Raw genomic sequence first — 14,671 nt, 5'->3', positions numbered from 1 at the left:
TGAATAGTGCCACCCGCGATAACCACAAACTGCCTATGTGCCTCTGCGTCGCATGTGTGCAATCGATATTTGGTTGCGCATGTGCAGACGCTGCAACGCTCGTGACCGGACTCTCCGGTTCGCGCATGTGCAGTTGTGTCGCGCATGACTGTTCGCAACCTTGGTGTCCTATTTGACTCTGAAATGAGCTTCCGACCACATATCCATTCCATCTACTTCCACCTCTGTAATATTGCCTTTCTCCGCCCCTGCCTCAGCTCATCTGCTGCTCAAACCCTCATCCAAGCCTTTGTGATCTCTAGACTTGACTGTTCTAATGCTCTCCTGGCCTCCCATCTTCCACCCTCAATATACTTGAGCTCATCCAAAACTCTGCTGCATGTATCCTAACTTGGAGCAAGTCTTGTTCACCCATCGCCCCTGTGCTCGCTGACCTACATTGGCTCCCAGTCCACCAACACCTTAATTTTAAAATTCTCATCCTCATGTTGAAATTCCTCCATGGCCTCACCCCTTCCTATCTAAACTCGGCAGTGTCAGCACCGTGCGTTCTCTGAACTCGGCAGTGTCAGCGCCATGCATTTTCTGAAATCTGTACTGTTGGCACTGTGCCTTGTCTAAACTCTGTAGCCTGCCTGCCAATGACTGGATCAAATTACACATTCCAAAACTTGGGTGAGTAGTCTCCTCCCACATCCTGTCAGTGGCATTACAAGAATGTCCTACTGCCATTACGTGGAGCCACTGCGGCCAACACCAGTAGCCCTAGATGCAGCCGTTTTAGGCGGCCATCCGAGACGTCTGCAAACTTGCCTTAATGAATACGGCATGGGACATTGTGCCCTGAAATTGGTCCTTTTTGCTGGAAGTACGAGTTGATAACAGTGCGACGAAGTTAACCTTGGTGAACGACCAGACCAACAGTCTATCTCCTTAGCCAATTAAATTTAAGGATACAGAAGAACAGTCAAATTAGATACAGAAAGAGAAACAAAGAGGGCGAAAGAAAGATTCGATTGAGGGAGAAAAAGAGACAAAGGAAAAGAAAGATTAAAACCTCTAGGAACAATTTACTACCTGCAGGCGACTCCACGGTTTCAATTGTTCCCTTTCTGGGCCTCCGCGGTTGAGTGGCATTGCAGGAACATAAATCTAGTTATTAAAAGGGTCCTTACATTGTTAAATACCAGCCCTAACTTTCTGCAGTGAGTTTAATTCATATTTACAGCGCAAATCTAGCAATTTCTTGAAAGTCATGAGGAGATCCCATTTTTGCGAGGCTAACGGCAGAGCGGCCCAAATCGTCCAGCAATTTGTGACGATTCACAACTCACTGTGTATATCTTCCTATCTTCCTCACCATTAATTGCTGCATTTTTTATGCACTAATAACAGTGAACGCCTTGAAATCGCCATTATTTTCCCTGCAAATTCTGGGCCATTGTAGCTTATAAAACAGAAACAAGAACTAGCAGTTTAGTATTAGACTCGATCCAGTTTGCATAACAGCTATGATAATGATCTACAGAACATGATGTGCATTTTTACACTTCCTCTTTTGAATATTAAAAGTGTTATAACTTCCTCGTTTACGGTCAATTTACTTGCCCATCAAATTACCCTTAAGGCAACTGGAACTACTTTACGACTCAATGTAGTTTCACACAAATGTGTTTACTTGAAGGGCAGTTTAATTGTCCTCTGAGGAAAGAAGGAAAAACTTAGCACCTTTCATGATCTGACATCCCAAAGCATTTCACAGCCATTGAAGTACTTTTGAACTGTAGTCATTGTTGTAATGTGGGTAAACATAGCAATTTATGCACCATAAAAGGTCCTACAAACCCAATCTCCAATTTCCCTTCCCAGATCCATGCTTGTATCTCCAGCAACTCCCTGATTAAATCCCTTTAGTCAGGTTTCCATCACTCCCACAGCACAGAAATGGCCCCAACCATAGTCACAAACAGTATTCTGTGATTATGACCTCTCTGCAGCCTTTGACACTGACAACCACATCATCCTACTCCAACCCCTTGCATCTGTTGTCTACCTCGATGGGAATGTCCTTACTAGGGTCCACTCTTACCTACCCAATTATAGCAAGAGCATCTCTACCAATGGCTGTTGGTTGGTGTGTGTATTCTTACAAATCAGGTTTTATTGGTGGTCAGTGTATCCAACAATCCCCTATCGCCATCTAATTTTCAGCCCGTAAATTAGATTAGCACATTGGATTGACAAGACTATAGAGTCATACGGCACGGATAGAGGCCCTTCGGCCCATCGTGTCCGCGCCGGCCATCAAGCCCTGTATACTCTAATCCCATATTCCAGCATTTGGTCCGTAGCCTTGTACGCTATGGCATTTCAAGTGCTCATCCAAATGCTTCTTGAATGTTGTGAGGGTTCCTGCCTCCACAACCCTTTCAGGCAGTGAGTTCCAGACTCCAACCACCCTCTGGGTGAAAAAGTTCTTTCTCAAATCCCCTCTAAACCTCCCGCCTTTTACCTTGAATCTATGTCCCCTTGTTATGGAACCCTCAACGAAGGGAAAAAGCTCCTTAGTATCCATCCTATCTGTGCCCCTCATAATTTTGTACACCTCAATCATGTCCCCCCTCAGCCTCCACTGCTCCAAGGAAAACAAACCCAATCTTCCCAGTCTCTCTTCATAGCTGAAGCGCTCCAGCCCTGGTAACATCCTGGTGAATCTCCTCTGCACCCTCTCCAAAGCGATCACATCCTTCCTGTAGTGCGGCGACCAGAACTGCACACAGTACTCCAGCTGTGGCCTAACCAGTGTTTTATACAGCTCCATCATAACCTCCTTGCTCTTATATTCTATGCCTCGGCTAATAAAGGCAAGTATCCCATTTGCCTTCTTTACCACCTTATCTACCTGTTCCGCCGCCTTCAGGGATCTGTGAACTTGCACACCAAGATCCCTCTGACCCTCTGTCTTGCCTAGGGTCCTCCCATTCATTGACTTTATTCAAGTCAGTTATTTTTTCCCCAGTAAGTGGCAAATCCATAACAGCAGGTGCTATATTCTGATGGAACAATATAGGAGACATCATTCTGATGCAATTTTAATTGAACGCTTCCAATGTTGAAACTAATTACAATTAATTTATCTACTGATATATGTTTTGAAGCTCATAAGGTTGAACTTATACTAAAGACAATTTCACTAAATCATTCTGAACACTGTATATTTACTATATTTAAAGTAAGTACACAGCTTGATTTTTAAATTGATTGAGATTTGTACACTAACTTTAATTTTTTATTACCATACAAACAAGAAAAGCTTCACCATTGGTACAGATAAATATTGTAGGTGAAAGCCTTTTATTATGTTTACAATGTATTTTCCTTCATTGGAACACAACTAATGGTTTGCAAACATCTCTTTTTATTTATTCTTTAACATAACTATTTACTGTTTAGTGTTCAAACTTTTACCACTATAGTATTTATTTTCACACAATTTTAAATTGATGTAGAAAAGTGCTATTTTGTGGAGCTGCATAAACAAATCTTGCTTACCCTTTGCTGTACTTTGCGAATGTTAACTTTAAACAAACATACCTAATTAACGCTAAATAAGGCACAATGAATTGAAGTATAACCACTGAAGCTATCCTCGATGGCTTAAAACACCCACTGAACAAACATGTTACAGCACTAATTTCAGTCTTGGATTAGCACAGTATCCACAAATGAAGACTGCACGGCTCAGTAACTACGCACAATTTTAGCATCATCTTACATTGCTTCTCAGTTTCCAGAATATATTTGCAATTTTGCCAACTTGATGTATCAGTGTTGATATTGAAATATAAATAGCAGGTTCATTTTCAAAAAAAGGAGTCTTTCCACATTTTCTGGCAGTGGCCTTGAATAATTTAGACTGGAATTGTCAGTAGTAGTATTAAATATTCTTTCAGGAGCAAGAGCACAAGGAGGACACCCAAGGAAAATATCCGCAACCATTGCAAGCGCTGGCCAGACAGTCTTTTTCAGCTTCCAATAAAGTAGAGGGTCACCGCTTTGATCAAATATCTGTTCCTCAAAATACTCTAATACCATTCTCTCTGGCGACTTTTGTATGGTAACCTGTTCCACTGCTGCCATTTTTATATTAGACACGAGTGACCACAAATCATCCTCACAATCATCAAATGTCTTATTTGAAGAGGATTCAGAGATACCGCTAGTAGCATCTAAGTTATCATCCCATTTCAAGGTATAATAAAAAGTTTCAACCTCATTAATCAGTTCCTGCCTATACTGCTCAGCTTTCTTCCCTACAAAGATGGATGTCTTATAATGAAGATACGCTTTGGGCCGTGAAGTGCAGGTGAAAAGCAGCAGACCATTGCTTCCCTCAGAGACTTTAACATAGTCAATGCCTACGGTCTCCTCAAATAAATTACCTATCTTGTGCATCAGAATTTGAACTAGTGGGATTACTTGACTAAGTGCTGCAATCAGGATGCTCATTTCTTTACTTGCAACTTCAAAAAGGTTTCAGCATGTGGCAAATAGATTCCATTAATTGCTAATGATCATGGTGGATAAGTTCTCCAAAACTGTACTCCAGGGATAACTCTTCAACAGCCTTTTGCTCAATAAGACGTTCGAGCATGTAAAATGAGGTGGCCCACTTAACTGGAATGTCTTGAATCAGTCGGCAACGAGGCAAATTATATTTTTTTGTAGTTCATCTAGCCTTTCTTTTGCTTCTGGTGAGTGACAAATTTGTTCACACACTTACCATGCAACACTGAGAAGATTTTGAATGATTCACTGAGTCTTGATGGCTTCACTGACAATTATATTAATACTATGAGCAAAACAGTGAATAACTGCACGCCCACTTTCCTCAGTGTTTTCAGTACCTATTGCTCATTATGAGCAACAGTGAAACCAATCTCAAGGCCAGGTGAGGCAATCCAAGCTGCCCACAAAGATTCCAGACGCTTCTGGATGCTTATACCATTGTAGTCACAGTCAATCTGTAATACATTTAGTAAAGCAGAAGTGATAATCTTTCTGATTTGGTGGACATATAGAAGAATCAAACGTTACCCATTGAGCAGTTAGTGTCATGTATGCCCTAGTTTGGTTGCTTATCCATACGTCAATTGTAAAATGCACTACTCTACCCTCTGCTTCTTTCAGATGTAAAGCTATAGTTTCCTTCACACACTCATACATTCTTGGCACAGCAATCCTGGAGAAGATGGAGATGGTAAGGAATATTGTGGCTGTAAATATGATAGCAACCTATTGAATCCAACATTCTCCACAACAGAAAATGGCTGGAGGCCTAGTGCTATCATTTCAGCAACTAGGCTTGTAATTTTTTTTGGCACTTAGTAGAGAAGTCCATTCATTATTGCTCTCAGAGGCTGCTGCTCTAAGTTGTGTTCTAAATGGCAGCTCTGAAACAGAGGGATGAGATAGAAATGTAAGTGGTGAAAATGAAACATTTGCACAAGAAAACAATGAGACTGTTGAAGATGTCGAAGCAAACAACGTAGTCAAGTGAGATGTTTGCTTTCCTGAACTTATTTTATAGTTACAGTGGATGCACACTATTTTGGTTAGATCTGAAGAACATACAGAAAAATGCTTCCATAATTCTGACTTTTTTTAATAGGTGTGACAACTTGTTTAATTGTTGCAGCAGATGAAAGGTATTCAGCTGTATTATCCATAGATGGCAACCTAAGACTGGGTTTATTTGTAGCCAAATTTTGTGAACAGGATGGTAAGGAGGACATAGAGTGGGTATATGCGAGAGATGTTCTCAATGCAAGAACCTTCCTATGCTAAAGTACAGAAGCATGATACCGATATAGGTGTTTCATCAAACAACTGGTACCAAGATTATCCCTTTTCTTTCCTCTGCTTATCACACGGTGACAATGCACCTTTGTGCAGTCTAATGGACACACAGTAAAATGATTCAATGCTTCTGAGGTTTGTCGTCTTGATATTTTTTTTTGAGTAGTAGTTTCAATTGTCCGCTGAAATGCTAGAGATCGCAGGGAAGACAAAAATGTTGGTAAAGCTGAGACCATGAACTTGCAGCATGGCCACAATCATGTACAAGTACAGATGGATGAGACCGCGCAAATGCCTCATTAGACAACTTGTACCATTTCTTACCTCTGCTAAATCCTTGATTGCAATGCACGCAAATCGTCTTGGCAATATCTGTAGTGGACATAATAAAATGATTCCAAACAGCTGATTTTCTTCTGGAACCTCCACCACTAATAGATGGAAGAGAAATAACAACTGTATCAATATCAGTATCGGCATGAAGAGGGCTTGTGAACATTGTAAATGAAGAATCACTTTGTTTGTCACCAATAGTTCTATAACTTTCTTCCTTCTGATGTCTCTCATCGCTGCTTTTACTGTTAGTGAAATTTTCCCAATCGCTTTGGCTAGTCATGACTTTTGCACTATTACAATAGAAATAGTTTAATACTGTATCAAAGATAAAGTAATTTCACTTGTCTACTTTTAAAAGCATTAAGACAATACTATTTTAAGTTTCTTGAAACAGAAGTAAAGCACAATCCTCAGTACTTCAACCATATATTAAGATTCCACTATCCACGCCCCCATTGTCAAAATAACTGCAACTTAAAATCACATTTCCACAATAATTATGGTTATGCACTGTAATGTAAATTCTATCACTATCAGATTCTTTGTTTTATAACATTATTCAAACAGAAATAAATCTCAAGGCCTTCACAAATTCCAGGTTATTTACGTTAAAATCTAGATTAAGCAACTTCCTGAAATTTAATGTAAATAAAGTAATACAACCTTCCCATTCCTTTAACAGATGTTTATCTTAATAGTTATAGTGATTCCACCACTGTTCTGTATCATGATGTAAAATGTAAGCAGTATGTAATTTATGAGTTTCCCTAGTGTAAGGTGAAAAGCAGGACATTTGACTAAACATATTTATGATCCATCACTGGGTATGTGGAAACAAGCATATACTGCAGGCTGGATTGTAAACTCGATGCAGGATTTGCAACTTTTCAACTGTAGAGCAAGCAGTTTTCAGTTTCAAGTAGTAAAACAGTACAATGCTGCATGGCCAGCCACATCCTTCAGTTGCCAAACGTCTAGAGTTATGTTCAAAAATATATGGAGATCTTCAGAACAGAAGAGAGTTAATTAGGTCATTATGGTGAAATATTTGGATAATCTTCCTTTCTAACCTAAAAGAGAAAGAAAGAAAACCTTTTACCAACTCCAATTATGATCATCCTATAACAAAATTCAAAATACGCAACTGAAAGTGCAGTTGTTTCAGACAGTAATTTCTTTGGACTTAAATTTATCATTGCTTTTAAATTACATATAAGAATAACTTGCATTTATATAGTGCTCTTAATGTAAGAAAATATCTCAAAGCACTTCAGAGTCCTGATCAAAAAATGCGATCCAAAGAAGATATTAGGATAGGTGACCAAAAGCTTGGTCAAAAAAGTAGGTTTTTGGGAGGAGGAACACGGTTCAGGGAGGGAATGCCAGAGCTTGAGGTCTAGGCAGCTGAAGGTATGGCCGCTAATAGTGGGGCGAGTACACAAGAGGCCAGAGTCGAGGAACAGAGAGTTCAGGGCGTGGTCGTAGAGCTGGAGGAACTTACAGAAATAGGAGGGGCAATGCCATGAAGGGATTTAAATGCAAGGAGTTGGGGTGCTGGAAGCCAATGTAGGTCAACGAGGACAGGATACAGGCAGCAAGGTTTGGATGAGCTGAAGTTGAAGGGTGGAGGATAGGAGGCCAGCCAAACGAGAATTGGAATAATTGATGCTGGAAGCAACAGTGGCATGGATGAGGGTTTCATCAGCAGACAAGCTGAGTTAGGGGTAGAGGTGGGCAATATGGGTGTAAAATTAGGCGGTGTTTGTGATGTAAAGGATATAGGAACACAGGAACAGGAATAGGCCATTCAGCCCCTCGTGCCTGCTCCGCCATTTGATAAGATCATGGCTGATCTGTGATCTAACTCCATATACCTGCCTTTGGCCCATATCCCTTAATACCCTTGGTTGCCAAAAAGCTATCTATCTCCGATTTAAATTTAGCAATTGAGCTAGTATCAATTGCCGTTTGCGAGAGAGAGTTCCAAACTTCTACCACCCTTTGCGTGTAGAAATGTTTTCTAATCTCACTCCTGAAAGGTCTGGCTCTAATTTTTAGACTGTGCCCCCTACTCCTAGAATCCCCAACCAGCGGAAATAGTTTCTCTGTATCCACCCTATCTGTTCCCCTTAATATCTTATAAACTTCGATCAGATCACCCCTTAACCTTCGAAACTCTAGAGAATACAACCCCTGGGGTCAGAAGCTCAGCTGAGTCAAATAGGACGTTGAAGTTGCAAATAGTCTGTCTCAGCTGGGACAGTGGCTGGGATGGAATTGGTGGCAAGGGAATTGAATTTATGACAGGGATCAAAGACAAATGACTTTGCTTTTCCCAATGTTTAGCTGTAGAAAACTGGAGCTCAAGACTTGATGTCAAACAATCTGATAACACAGACAGTGGAGGGGCACAGCTTGTGTATGGTAGCTGACACCATTTCTGCAGATGGCATCACCATGCGGAAGTGTATAGATGAGGAACAGGACGTGCCAAGGATAGATCCTTGGGGAACTCCAAAGGTAACTGCACAAAGACAGGATGAGAAGCCATTGCTGGAGGTGCTCTCGCTACAATTGGAAAGGTAAGAATGGAACCAAACTAGGCAAGCCCAACAAGGTGGAAAACAGGAGAGACATGGTCACTGTGTCAAAGTCTGCACAGAGATAGAGGATGATTAAGAGGGATAATGCATCACAGGTACAGTCACATAAAATGTAGTTTGTAACTTTGGTTAAACTCCTGTCAGTGCTGTGGCAAGGGCAGAAACCTGATTGGAGAGATTCAAGAGTTGCAAGAGAGATGAACATGGTATTGGGAGGCAATAACAAATTCAAAGGACTTTGAAGCAGAAAGGAAGATTGGAGATGGTTTGCAAGGACAGAGGAGTCTAGGCTGGGTTTGAGGAGGGATTAATGATGGCAGTTTTGAATGGGAGAGTGGACAGTACCTGAGGAGAAGGAATCATTTACAATGTCAGATTTTAAGATTCTCATCCTTGTTTTCAAATCCTTCCATGGCCTCACCCTTCTCTATCTCTGTAACCTCCTCCAGCCCTACAACCCTCCGAGATCTCTGCGCTCCTCTAATTCTTGCCATTTGCGCATCCCCGATTTTAAGCGCTCCACCACTGGCGGCTATGCCTTCAACTACCTAGACCCTAAGTCTGGAATTCACTCCGCCTCTCTACCCTGCTCTCCTCCTTTAAATGTAAGGAGTTGCACAACACCAGGTTATAGTCCAACAGCTTTATTTGAAATCACAAGCTTTTGGAGCTTTGCTCCTTCGTCTTGTGATTTCAAATAAAGCTGTTGGACTATAACCTGGTGTTGTGCGACTCCTTACATTTGTCCACCCAGTCCATCACCGGCATCTCCACATCACTCCTCCTTTAAGACACTCCTTAAAACCTACCTCTTTTGGTCACCTGTCCTAATATCTGTGAAGCACCTTGGGACGTTTTACTATGTTAAAGGCGCTATATAAATGCAAATTGTTGTTAAAATTATAAATCATATAGTTTGCACTGCAATTTTACGCATTGTGTAATGTTAACTTCAGTAATTTACGTTACAAAGCTTGGACATTTCAATGCCAATTTATTGGAATCTACACAATTAATTGGAATCTAGGAAAAAAAATCAATAGGGTAAATAATGTACATCAGTAGACGCGGAACTTCATTCTATAAATTGACTCATTAGACTGTGGTTTTCACGTGTTGCACCAACTGTTACAAATATACTTAATTTTTACAAGAAAATGTTTTGTTAGATTCTCAGACCACCCACCTCTTCATTAGAACAAAGAAACTATCGATTACTTTTGACCAGTATCGCCGATGGTGCTTTGCCACTGCAGCTCTTTGCTAAATATAGCATAACAATTTTTTTTAAAAACACTGCTTACCAATGGGGATTAAAAAAAACTTCATCTAAATCTAGGGCACGGAAATAAAACATACTTTTACAATTATTTTAAGAACCATAATTTTCCAGAGTTTTGTGAGCAATCCCAGAAACGTCGAGCATCAAATAAAGATCGAAGCAGTCGCGAGTGTTTTTATTTTTCAGCAGCTTTCCCCTTTGCACGTCCGAGTTAGTAACCGGACACAGCCACAAGTGGAGCCTCCCACCCACCCGATACCCCTAAATATGAATGGTCCAGATACTGGGCCGCCCCATTTACCTCTCACCGCCAGGCTTCAGTACCTCAGCCCCTGCAGCCAAGAGCACTGCCTCCAGACCTGCTCATTGTTAAAGTGCGCGCTTCACGCTACCGGTCGTTGCAGAGAGGCCCCTGTAATTGAAAACTAGAGAGTCAGCACTTCGTGGCTGAAAACAAAGCCGCCATGTGTGAGTGTGTGACGACACCGAGGAGGAGGCGGTTTAAAGGGCCTCAATGTCACGCACACAGTGTTTGATGGCTACTTCCGCTAGAACTGGGCTTTCCCTCACGGTCATGGACACCGCACTCATACAAACCAGAGAGAGACAAAGTATCGTTACCACCGGGGTGTGTTTTTTTTTAAAAAAGGATGCAACTACACTTATAATAAAAGCGGGACTTTTTCCTCTAACTATTATTAAGAACTCTTCCCCTCTTCCCGTATCGAGCTGGCCCGCAGCTCGAGCTAGCCGGCCACGGGGTTTCCCCTCGAAACCCAGGGTCAACCGCGCGCGGGGCAGGCGGGCGGGCGGGGGGGGGGGAGCACGAGAACGCCAACCGAGCCTCTCCTCGCGCGCTGATTGGTGCTGACGGCCGGGCGACGGTCCCATCTCCAGCCAAGTCAGCCAACAGCAATTGGCTGCCAGCCGCTCGCGCGTGACGTCGACGCCGCCGACGTCTTGTGTAACCGAAACGGTGCATTGTTGTTGAAGAAGAGCTGAGCTGAGCGAGAGAGAGAGAGAAATAGACGGAATATTTGATAGCGAATGTTCGCACGTTCCGTGACAGTTGGCTGTAGAACGCGAGGCTGCACGGTCCTCCGGCTGAAGGCCGAGTCGCACGGTGTTTTTTTAAAAAAAAATTAGAAAGAAAAGCGTCTCGAGAGTGCGGTCCGTTTCATGAACGTCTCGAGAAGCCGAGTGGACCTGGGGCCTGTACGGAGAGGGCTCGTCAGTACAGCCCCGTGCTTGGTGACATACACATTGTGTGTGGGGGGAGGGGAAAAAACAGTAGGCGGTAAGTTGGCCCTTAATAACGCCGAACGCGTCCAGAATGGGAAGACTCGATGGGTGAAGTGACTGTTAATCTGCCCCGGGAAGAGAGGTTGTTTGGTTGGGGGTGGGTGGGAGGGAGGGAGCCCCTGCCAGTACCTTTCGGTCCTTGTTTTGTTGGACGCCATTTTTGTCAAGATTATTAGTTTCCCGGAGCCCTGTGGGTTCCGGGTGTCGGGATGTGCCGAGTTCAGGACGGTTGCTGAAGGCGGGACGGATGGCGCGTAGCTCGTGGGAGGAGCCGTGACCACTTGCATTGCAGGGCCGGGCCTGTCGGTGGTTACTGGTGAGGTCGGGCGCGCTGCCGCTGTTCATTCAAACAGGCCCGGGAAAGTGCTTGGTGCAGTGACGTCATTGTCCCTCCCTCCCTCCTCTTCACTCAGACTTGGATTGGGAGTGACTTCCGTGTTTGCAAATGCTCCCGCAAGAGAGTGGTGGTTTTTGGCCCGTCTCTCTCAAGATTCAAATTAAAGCTCTCTTCGAACCCACAGCGGAGTGTAAGAGGCTTCACCCCACCCATTTCCTACATCATGTTATGAAAATAAAATCGTTTATTTGTCCTACTGACCAAATTCAGTTGCTGAAATGTGCGCTGGAGCTTGTTTCCTGAACTGGTCCATAAATCTACAGGGCTACTTTTCTTTAATAAGCATTACTTGGTACTTGTGTATAAATGATTATCGTTCTATAATGGGAATAGGCTTCTTTCAAGAATCTTCCCCCCCATATTAGTAGCCACTGTGGCTATTACTTTAACTTTTAAACAAATAACATTTGTTTACAGTTTGTGGAGGATATATAATTCACTGTTATGGATGATTTCCTGATGTGAAATCATTCACAACATTGGCATATGAATCGTTAACATCCTCACCAGCACTGTTCTATTCATGCCCCAGACATTTTTTAATGAAGTGTTCTTAAATTGTTTTGGTCAGAGTAGATTATATCAACAGTTTGTTGATTAAACTTAGTACACTTTGAAGGAAGTTTGTCTTCATCTGTATGCTTACTTCTATGCACTTGGTTTGCAAAGGAAACAGCAACCTTTAATATATCCTGGGTCTGTTTCAGCCAGTTAACACATTGAAAATTCGAGTTTTATTCTTTGTACAGATGCATAGATGAAATCAACTATGCAAAATGTTGATTTCTGAAATTTTGATGACTGGTGTCACATTCCTTTATTTGGCTTTATGTTCTAGAATTTTGAACTCTGATACTAAGATTGTTCATTCCCATGTTACAGTTTGTTACAGAACTCCTGAATAATCACAAACCATGTCCTGGACTCAGAAGCTCTTTATGTTGAATAATGTTTGGAACATACATTAATCAGGTTGTGATACTGTGATAACTTGTTCAATTGTCGCACTTTATAAATTTTGTTCCTTTTAAATGGCCCTCTTTGAGTGGTTCACTTCAGTTACATTTACAGCAACAGTGTTTTTAACTTAATTTAAAAAAAATTTCTTGTTACTTGAACGTCCATCAGTACGGACTTCCTCATGGGCCGTGTGGGAGAGGATCAGTTGTATCCTAACAGGATAAAATGTGCTACGTTGTCATTGCCACTAAAGATCTGTCTGTAATTCTGTTGTTTTTTTCAAGTCCAAGCTCAATTTGAAAAATCCCCAAGTCCGAGCTAAATTTGAAAAATCCCCAGGGTGAGAGAAAGCATCTGTCTGTCCGTAAAAGGAACCTTGAAAGTTTGATAACTTTAGCAGGTGACTTTAGTTCGAGGGAACTACAAATGTGAAAGGCTTCCTACCAAATACATTGGGTGGAGTTTATTCACAAACAAATAAGTACTTAAACATCTGAAGATTCAGTGGACGGTGCTGAAGCTAATGCAGGCAAACTACTGCATCAATCCATTTTAGGTGTCTTTAGTGCTGGATTCTGCTGCCCAAGGTGTTCTAGTTCCAGATAGGCACAGCTAAAAATCTTTTTTTCATGCAGATCTACAAAGTAAACTGTTAGTACTTTTTCTTTAGGAGCTGACCTCTTTGGGGCCAGATAATTAGATACAAACTTTTGGAGCAGCGGAGTCCAAATTGTAACCCATTCATATGTGTTAAGATTCCTCTTCTCTTTCTCTTTCTCCTCCTCCTCCTCCCCTCCCCCCCCCCCCCCCCCCCAAATCAAAAGCTCAGCATGCAATCTGCTGCTTTAACTTGATTTGCCCGCTATAAGAAGTGGGCAGTAAAATTTCATCTTTGCTACTGGTTATTATAACGACAACACTCTGATAGCTGGAGGAAGGCTACAAAAGAAAATTGGTGCCTGCAAGAGGGTTAAACAGTGTATTCTGTAGCATCTCTTAAAAATGATCTAGTTACATCTCTCGTCTGAGGTAAAGTGTCTGGGGACTGCAAGGCTTTAATTCAGCAAAGGGCTGAAGTGGTATAAGCAGTAGGATGTTATCCAATACCTTTTTTATGGGATGACTTTTTTGATATTCATGGCCCAGGTATATTGGTATTGTATGTCTGATCTGCCTTTGCCTGAAATAGCTGGTGTTCAGACTCCCCTCTCTGTATTCAATACTCTGTTTGTATTTGTAGTCAATCAAAAATTAACATTGGCTTATTTAACTGTAGATATGATCTTCCTCATTCTGTGAATATAGTTTGACTCTATGTACAAGGCTCTTTCTGTGAAAGTATGGTTAGAACATCTTTTGCTTTGAAGTGATTTGTGCCTATCCTCGTTGAATACTGTGGCATTCTACTGGCTTAGAACTGTGGAAACAGGTCTTAGGAGACAAGGATAGGAAAGCAATTGATTAAAGTCTACTAAAGATGTTAAACAACAATGTAAGTGGAGTGCTCTTCTTTTCACCCTATAGGATGTTAGCAGTTGTCTTTTTGTGTGTAGATTTAAGCGTAGTCATTGGATGAAAAAGAGCGTATCTGTGTATAATGGCTGAATTGCACCCCCTCTCCATGGCACTTCAAGTTGCTTGCAGCTGAACTTGGGTGATCTGTTGAGATCATTATTGAACCTCAGTAACAATAATTAATAAATAAATTTTTAGTGTGGAATTTAGAAAAATAATCTGAATCTCCTCTGATGGCTCAGTTGGTAAGTGAGTGGTGAGTTAATCTCAGATGGGGCAGCAATTGGGCACTATAGTGGGGTTCTGTGCTTATGGTCTAGGAAGGAGAAAATTGACACGTGTTCCCATTTCTAATCATCTTCCAGTGATCCCTTCTGGAAAGTGCATACATGTAGATGTTTGGTGAGGATAGGATTG

General features: G+C 41.8%; 1 protein-coding gene and 1 long non-coding RNA gene across 10 annotated transcripts in view; one reads left to right on the top strand and one right to left on the bottom strand.

Moving 5' to 3' along the window:
* Positions 1-14,671, top strand: part of LOC137341620 (bromodomain-containing protein 1-like) — a 48,522-nt gene that overhangs the window by 3,467 nt on the left and 30,384 nt on the right. Inside the window, exon 1 of one of the 7 annotated variants that reach the window (XM_068004912.1) lies at positions 11,034-11,377. The exons of 1 other annotated variant lie outside the window; for it this stretch is intronic. The gene's annotated coding sequence lies outside the window, so the exon portion shown is untranslated. Of the gene's footprint in view, positions 1-11,033; positions 11,378-14,671 lie in introns of those variants that run through there. 5 more of the 7 variants (XM_068004907.1, XM_068004909.1, XM_068004910.1 and 2 more) reach the window with 5 other exon arrangements.
* On the bottom strand, positions 3,302-10,869 carry LOC137341624 (uncharacterized). Of its 3 annotated transcripts, XR_010967073.1 has the most exons (4): positions 10,382-10,869; positions 6,859-7,265; positions 6,184-6,290; positions 3,302-6,049 (listed from the first exon to the last, which is right to left on the bottom strand). It is a non-coding gene; the product is annotated as an uncharacterized lncRNA (long non-coding RNA). The 3 variants fall into 3 exon arrangements; XR_010967071.1 differs by having other exon boundaries at positions 6,184-7,265; XR_010967072.1 differs by having other exon boundaries at positions 3,302-5,453; positions 6,184-7,265.

Source organism: Heptranchias perlo, chromosome 24 (assembly GCF_035084215.1).
Source record: "Heptranchias perlo isolate sHepPer1 chromosome 24, sHepPer1.hap1, whole genome shotgun sequence".
Taxonomy (NCBI): domain Eukaryota; kingdom Metazoa; phylum Chordata; class Chondrichthyes; order Hexanchiformes; family Hexanchidae; genus Heptranchias; species Heptranchias perlo.
The sequence above is the reverse complement of the archived record's forward strand: the minus strand, read 5'-3'. Positions and strand labels throughout refer to the sequence as shown.